The sequence below is a fragment of the Pterocles gutturalis genome, unplaced genomic scaffold (genome assembly GCF_000699245.1).
Source record: "Pterocles gutturalis isolate BGI_N339 unplaced genomic scaffold, ASM69924v1 scaffold11122, whole genome shotgun sequence".
Taxonomy (NCBI): Eukaryota; Metazoa; Chordata; class Aves; order Pterocliformes; family Pteroclidae; genus Pterocles; species Pterocles gutturalis.
The window spans coordinates 58,164-65,757 of NW_010115487.1; positions in this window are offsets into that span (position 1 = coordinate 58,164).

The window sequence follows — 7,594 nt, forward strand, 5'->3', positions numbered from 1 at the left end:
GACCGTAGAATGGGAGATTGAAAGACAGCTGATTGCAAGCAGCTGAAACTAGTCAAGACTAAACACATAATTTGTTTTGGTGGCAATACACAAAAGTGACTGTGGAAATGCAGTGAAATTTTGGGATCCCATTTCTCCAGTGATCACCTATCCAGCCTTCTCATGAACCTCCTAAGATCAACAATTCTACTAATCCCTAGACAGCCATTGCTCAACTCTCCTTACAGCTAGAAAGTTTTGGGGGTTTTCCTTCCTTTCTTAAAGATCCAACTTCTTGGCTGAACATAGGCCAATTTCTTCCTGCCTTACCCCATCTTGACCTGTAGAATTTGTCATTGTCCTATCTGTAACACCCTTAGAAATGTCTGAGGACTATCATATTTCGCACCTCTGCTCCTGCCATGTCCTCTTTCCTAGACTAAACAAAACTAATTGTCTCAGCCTTTACTCACAGCTCACGTTTTCTAAGCCTCTTATCGCTCTTGTTGCTCCAATAGTGACTCTTTCATGTTCACCTATGTCTCACTGACAGTGCAGTACATCCAACAGAGAGGTCTGTTATAGGATGGACTTGACTTACAAAGAAGGGAGAGCACTTGTACTGTAAGAAATACAACAAATTAAATATCAGCACTAGAGTAGGAGTTATTCCATACTGCCAGAGATTGATTAGGTGAGACTAAATATATTGTTTCTACCTTGGGTTTCTTCTGGAGTGGAAGTAGCTGGAAGAGGCTGCAGTGTTGACTGTTTCATTGACTTGTGCTTTCACAAAGAAGTCATTAATAAGACAGCTCTTTGTCTCTCTCTACAAAGCAGTCAGTGCTCTATCAGTGGAAAAGCTGGAATGAAGGACCCTGTGGCTCATAAGCTTTAATCGCACTAAAATGCTTTCGTCTGATGCTGATGAAGAAGCAGCACAGTGATATCAAATCAAAGGCACACACACACACACACTGTGAAGCAAGGGTCTGTAAAAAGCATGTCCATCCTGTGCAAAGGAGCATGCTGGAAGAAGCCCTTCAATCTGGCATCCGCTGTGGTGGCTCTGGAATAGGAGGCAGTTCTGTTTATCACACAACTTTGTATCAAAAACAAACAAAATTCCTCTGTCACGCCATCTTTTAGGTTTCTTGCAGAATGGAGCCCCTGTAGCATGTTTATCAGGCAATCCAAAGCCCATCTAAATCCCTTATTTTTTTCTGGGCTCTGAGCTGATTCGTTGTTTGGCACTGTCTCACACAACAGTGGACCCCAGCTGCAGAAGTAGCCTACTTCCCTCCCTCATTTTCACCTTCCAGAAAAATCACAGGGATGCACCCAGCTCTGCACATTCTGCTGTGGGAGTTCACTGGGTCCCTTTGCTTTCAGGAGCAAAGTCTGAGAATCTTTCAGTGTTTCACAGAACAATCTGGAAGAGTGTGAGAAACTGGGGGCAGAAAGGGGAGCGGTGTGTGTCAAGGCAGGGAGGGAGGGCAGGAGAGAGTGTTTTTCCTCTAAGTCCTAAAGGAAAGTTTGAGCGCACAGTTTGTTTATAATTTGATTTTATTCAACCTTTACTATGGGAAATAAGGAAGGGGAAAGCTAGGATTGTCTGAAATAGGCTCAGATCCAAACTATGCTGCTGAGAAAAGGAAAAATAGCCAGACTAGCCACATGCACAAACAGACAGCTAATTCCGCCAATTCTTTGCTTGACCACATCACTCCCCACCCTGTACACCTCAATTACTGCCTCACCCTTGTCAAACTAGGGATTATGCTGTCTGCTCCACCAGTGATCCCATGGACTCGCAGCCTGATTCTCTGCTCCCCTGTTTCTTCAATCATTTACACCAATGCCCGGAGTGAGTAGAAGACTGTTAGCTCAAGAGCCAGAGCTTCAGCTAATGGAAGTCAGATAACCACCATCTGTGTTAGCAAGGGGCTCTCCCTTACTGCACACCACTTCATGGGATGAGATACAGCAAAGAACGCCCTGCAATTCTCTAAACCACCTCAGTTTGCCTAGACATGTACCAGCACCTTCCTCAATGTCCCTTCACCTTATCTCTCAATCCCCTTTTTCCTCACTGACTCCCCTTTGCAGCTCCTGCCATCTTGTAGGAGGCCTTCTGCCACCTCAAATCTTCACTCCACAGAAGATTCTTTCTCAATGTTTCCTCTTCTGTGCGTGTGTGGCAGGAGGAGGAGGGTGTTCTTCAGGTTCTCTTCCTGCTCTGATATCACTCTGTGGGAGAATTTCAGACCTATCATTTGCAAAGTGCGGGGGGTGGGGGCGAGGAATCAGTGCAGCATAAGACTGCATGCTAAGCATCCTGTTGTGGCCCAGCCTCCATCACTAACCTAGATCCCTTGTAAGATATTAAAAAAAAAAGAAAAGAAATAAAAAGAAGGGGGATTTAAATCAGAATTGAAGCAATAATACTATCAATCACAAAATAGGTAAGTCTATTCTTCTGGAATCTTTGGCCCTAAGCATTTACAGATGGAAAATATGGACATCTTTCTGCATAATATTTTTCCCAGTGCATTTTATTTGGCAGCTCAAAACCTTATAGCAGGAAGACGGCTGTAGAATTTTAGAGATCAGTTCAAAGCCTCATCCTGTAGCAGATCATCTGGTGTTTCACCTACACACAGGCTGAAAGCCTTGGGAAAAACACCACCTTGGGATTTTAAGATCCTTTAAAATCAAAATCTGTGTGAGCACTGTGCACATACACATTACATCTCAAATGCACACAGGACTTCAGGTCCTAACAGGATTAGGACCCCAGTTGATACCATGCACATGCAACAGCAGCGACAAGCTGAGGTTCCTACATGCACCCTGCTCACTGGTCAAACACAAGTCTAAGTTACAGCTTAGGTTAATGACTTGACATACATCAGGCCTTTCACTGAGGCTGGAGCGATAACTGTAATTAACAGGTTAGACAGTCTGAAGCATACACAGTTCTGGCAGCTCAGATAGCCTGAGACAATCAGGTAAATGGTGATAACCTCACCACCTGTCTGAGACAGAAGGTGCCTCAGTCTCATTCCACAAGGATGGATTGAAATACTATGAAATGAATTTGGCCTCCTTATTCCACCTAGTCCCCCGCACTCCTTGCCCAGCCAGGGAACAAGTGTTTCCAAGGGCACTGTTTATGATGCGCACGTCGAGAACATTTACAGCTGCATTCGTAGCCTCCGAGCTGGCTCCAGGAGCACTCGGCCCACGTGCACAAAGCCGCCCAGCTCTCCAGGGGCCTGGGATCACACATGCGATTCCGTCAGCCAAAACACATTGTGTTTATCTGCCCGCATGAGCCAGCACCGCGCTCCTGCCAACAGCAATGCTTGTTTATTCTATATCTGTCTGCCTTTCCTGGCACCCCCTGTGGTAGTGTCTAAGGGCCAGCAAAGCGCAAGCAGTTGGATGGATCAACTTATTTAATTCAGGTGCCCAAATAGCCAGTGGGTGGGTAACGGCTTTGGCCAAAAAGCCATGCCAAGACAGTGTTAAAAAGGAAGGTTTGATGACAAACTACAGAAATTAACGTGCCCTGTCTCTAATTATGATGAACATAAACAAACTAAAAAATCTTATAAAGCAATTTCCTTGGGCACCAGAGAAGTTCAGATCACACTGGGAGTTCAGGATTCACATTGTGACTCATCCTAGGTGACACACTATGCTTTTATACACTTACTTTCCTCAGAAACAATCACTAGATGTTTTAGGATAAACATTTGTCAGGAAACAGATCATATCCTATAGGAACAGAAGGAGGAAACTAAGCTTTGTTCGTGAAATGCTAAGAATGTATTTTTAATGTCAGAGGCCTGGGGCCGTTTCTCATAATTAGTTTACAGGAGTATGTCAGAAAGGCTCTGGCAGGCTGCACAGTGCTCATAAATCTGCAAGATTGTAAAGTGTTCCAGGGTCCCTTCAAAGGGACTGGACCAGAGGCAAAAATAGCAGGATGCCCTTCATGTGGTAATCCCAGCCTCTGCATACTGGGAGGTATCAGGAATCTTAACGAGGAATCCACTCTCCAGAGACTTTTACCTCTAATCTACACCAAAGAGAAGGGAGGGGAGAATGAATAAATAAATAGAAGTGTTCATATTCTTTGACAGATCCAAAGTGGACTGCCAGAGCCTTTAATGTTCCCTCATTGCTGACCAGCCACGACCCTGTAGACAAAAGAACTCAATATATTCTTCATTAGAAATAAGGCCAAGTTCCCAGGACAATGTAAATACATCTCCACTTGTGTCACCTGCACTTTCTCCAAGAGAATGCCTCCAGTTCCAGCATGGTCCCCCAGGCCTGCGTCAGGTAATGTGGAAGGTAGGATATATTTTCTGCCATGGTGTAGGAGAGAGTCAGAGCTGGTATGTTCAAGATTCAGAAAGAGAGAGACCTGCTTCAGTGAGGGAGAGTCACCTCAATCAGGCTCACAGCACTTGGAGACTGAATAGGAGTGAGAGCAGCAGCTGCCTGCGTGCCCAGGAGTGAGAGGCTGGCTTTACCTCCTGTGAGGTGCCTCCAGGAAAGACTGTGATTGTCCAGTGGTTTTGTTTTGTGGAAATGGTTTCTTCCCATGAAGATGCAAACACCCAGATAACAAATTTAAAATTACAAGCTTCCATTCCATTCATTCTCTGCCCCCGAAACCCTGGAGGTGTTGTACAAAGGCCCTGATGGATATCACTGCTCCCCTGGCAGGTACCACAGCAGCAATGGAGAAACTTATTTTTGTTTGTCTGGGGTTTTTTTTTTTTTTTTTTTCCCCCTCCTAGGGAAGAAGGGCATGCCAGGCATTGTTATTGCTGACCATCTTACATCCCCCTACATACGTCCTTTGCTTGCCTCCCAAAGCCATGGAAACATTTCCTTATTCTCTGCTTGTGGTTTCCACAGACCGAAGATAAAATCTGAGCACATCAAGAATGAGGAAAGAACAAAATTGCAACAATAATACTAAGAGAGATAAGAGTACTTATAACCTCCTTCAAACCTTGTACTGGAGCATCTTAAGGCACTTCACATAGCCCTGACCCCCTGGTGTTGTGTGCTATTGCCCTTTTCAAAGCAAGGGCCACCAAGCCAGAAGTGAAATGCAGTTTCCTGACATCCAGACCTGTGTTTTAAATCAGAAATTGATTACTGTGGCAAAATTTTTGCCATACTCAATCTGGATGTTAACACTGAGATAATTAAACATTTCAAAACAGGGACAGTTCAATGAGAAATCTAATTTCCCAACTATTTAACACTTATTCTCCTTAAATTAGCTCTCACATATTTCTTAGTGCTAAAAGCATGAAGTGTTGTGGGGTTTTATTGTTTGGGTTTTTTTTTTGTTTTGGGTTGGTTTTTTTTGTTTGTTTTGTTTTTTAAACTTCCAGGTAGGGTTATGTACTTTATTTTCAAATATGAGTTAAAACACATATTCCATTCATCAGCTGTTATTATTCATCCATTTTTGGCCATAAGACCCAATGGTTTTGCTTCCTGGTTCTTGTAAGCTAGCAAAGTCTCCGTGCCTTTTGGGAACATAGTGTGGCACAGAGCAATAACAGTAATTTAAATGTATTCACTGAAATCCAAGAATTAAAAATAGAAAGCTGGAGAGGGACTCTTTGCTAGGGCATGTAGTGGTAGGACAAGTGGTAATAGTTTTAAACTGAAAAAGGGTAGATTTATATTAGCTATAAGGCAGAAATTTTTCACTGTGAGGGTGGTGAGACACTGGAACAGGTTGCCCAGGGAAGCTGTGGATGCCCCATCCCTGGAGGTGTTCAAGGCCAGGCTGGATGAGGCTTTGAGCAACCTGGTCTAGTGGAAGGTGTCCCTACCTATGACAGGGGCGGGGGGGGTTGGAACTAGATGATCTCTAAGATCTGTTCCAGCCCAAACCATTCTATGGTTCCATGACCAGAGCAAAGTTTGCCCTTCAGCACGCCCTTTTAGAACATGTAGAAGAACATATGACTTTGGCTCTATTCTGAAGTGCTTATTCAGAAGTAATACAGACTAAGCATCCGAGCACATTAAGGAGAGTCAAACCTCCTTTATCTTTCATTCGTATAGAATTCATCCTAGTTCTGTCAGTGAGAGACCTTGGGACCATACCATTGAATCAGTAGACTAGAGAAGCTTCACGTAAGGATCCACACCAGGTTAGACAATACGATCTGCCTCTCTCTCCATCCATTTCTGCCTTCCATAAAATGCAAATACTTCCACTTTGTAAAGAGCTTTGAAAGTTACAGAAGAAAAAACAGACTGAAATGCAGTGAACCATCATCTAGACCACTTACAGACACAAGGACACCTGCTGAAGGCATTTATCTTTCAAATGAAGGATTTACCTTTCAATCTTAGTTGAAGAAATCAGTCATCTAGTATTTTGCATTTATACCAGCTACAGACAACTAAAACCAACACCATAACCTGAGCAAGCTTTAATTCTCATTATATTCAGAATGGCGGGGCCCAGCTGGGAAAAGCAATCAGCTAACTTCTCACCAGCTGGCAACAATCAAGAACTAAGTGCATGGAGTGAGTGAGTGCTTCACTTCAGACACTTGAATGAAGTAATGCTTTACAGTGCTAATGTAAATACAGTTCAATGGAGAGGCTGATGGCAGGAAGCCACAGTAAGGACGTAAATTCATGGTGCTGGAAGACCAGCTTGGCTTGGCCTGCTGAAGTAGTTCACAAAGCAATCCAGCATCTCATATAAACAAACTTCTTACCCAGGTAGTAAACCAAGAGAAAGGCTGGATTTTCTATCAGATGTCATGCTTTAACAGATTATTCCATTTCCTCCACAACTCACCCTTGTCCTGAAAAAGAACAAGCAAAATGAAAGGGGTTCTCAGATATGTCTGAGTTATTCGAGTTAGCCAGTTCAACTGAATCGTGCACAAAGCAAATGAGAAGCTATTCTCTTCTTACTCATTCTCAATTTCATCACTCAAGGTGTTAATTGATACTGTCCCAACCTAGGGGGTCTGAGCTGTGAATATGTATCTTCAGCAGCTCCTCCAAAGAGGAGAAGCTCCCAAAATGTCCCTCCAAAGAGGAGTCCAGAATCTTCTTGGAATATTAGTTATTGGCATTCTTTTGCAAGCTCTTTATAAACACTAAGTCTCATGAATGCTTGGGAATCCCTCTACCACCTGGTTTGACTGATGCAGGAAGAGCACTGGAGGTGGATGATGTCTGTAGGCATTTGTGCTCCCTGGCATCTGCAAATCATCTGATGAAGGCAGTTTGAACCCAGTGAAAACACCACAGAGGGTTTCATTTTTCTGCTCCTGGTAGATAAAGTAGCTGCATCTTCTATCATCAGTAATGGATTATGCTACCGATTCAGTGTTGACTCAGTGAAGGTCCTCAGTTTACCTCACTGCTTGCAGGCTGCTATTGAACCCTGCCAGTTTCAAGAGGTATAGGGCTATCTCTCGCAGGCTTTCCATTTCCTTCTTCAATATATGCTTCCTTCAGCTTGAACCTGTGCAGTGGCTGCTCACGAGTAGCTACTACATTTTTGCTCCCTCCCCTGAACAGTTCTGCTCATGTCGATATT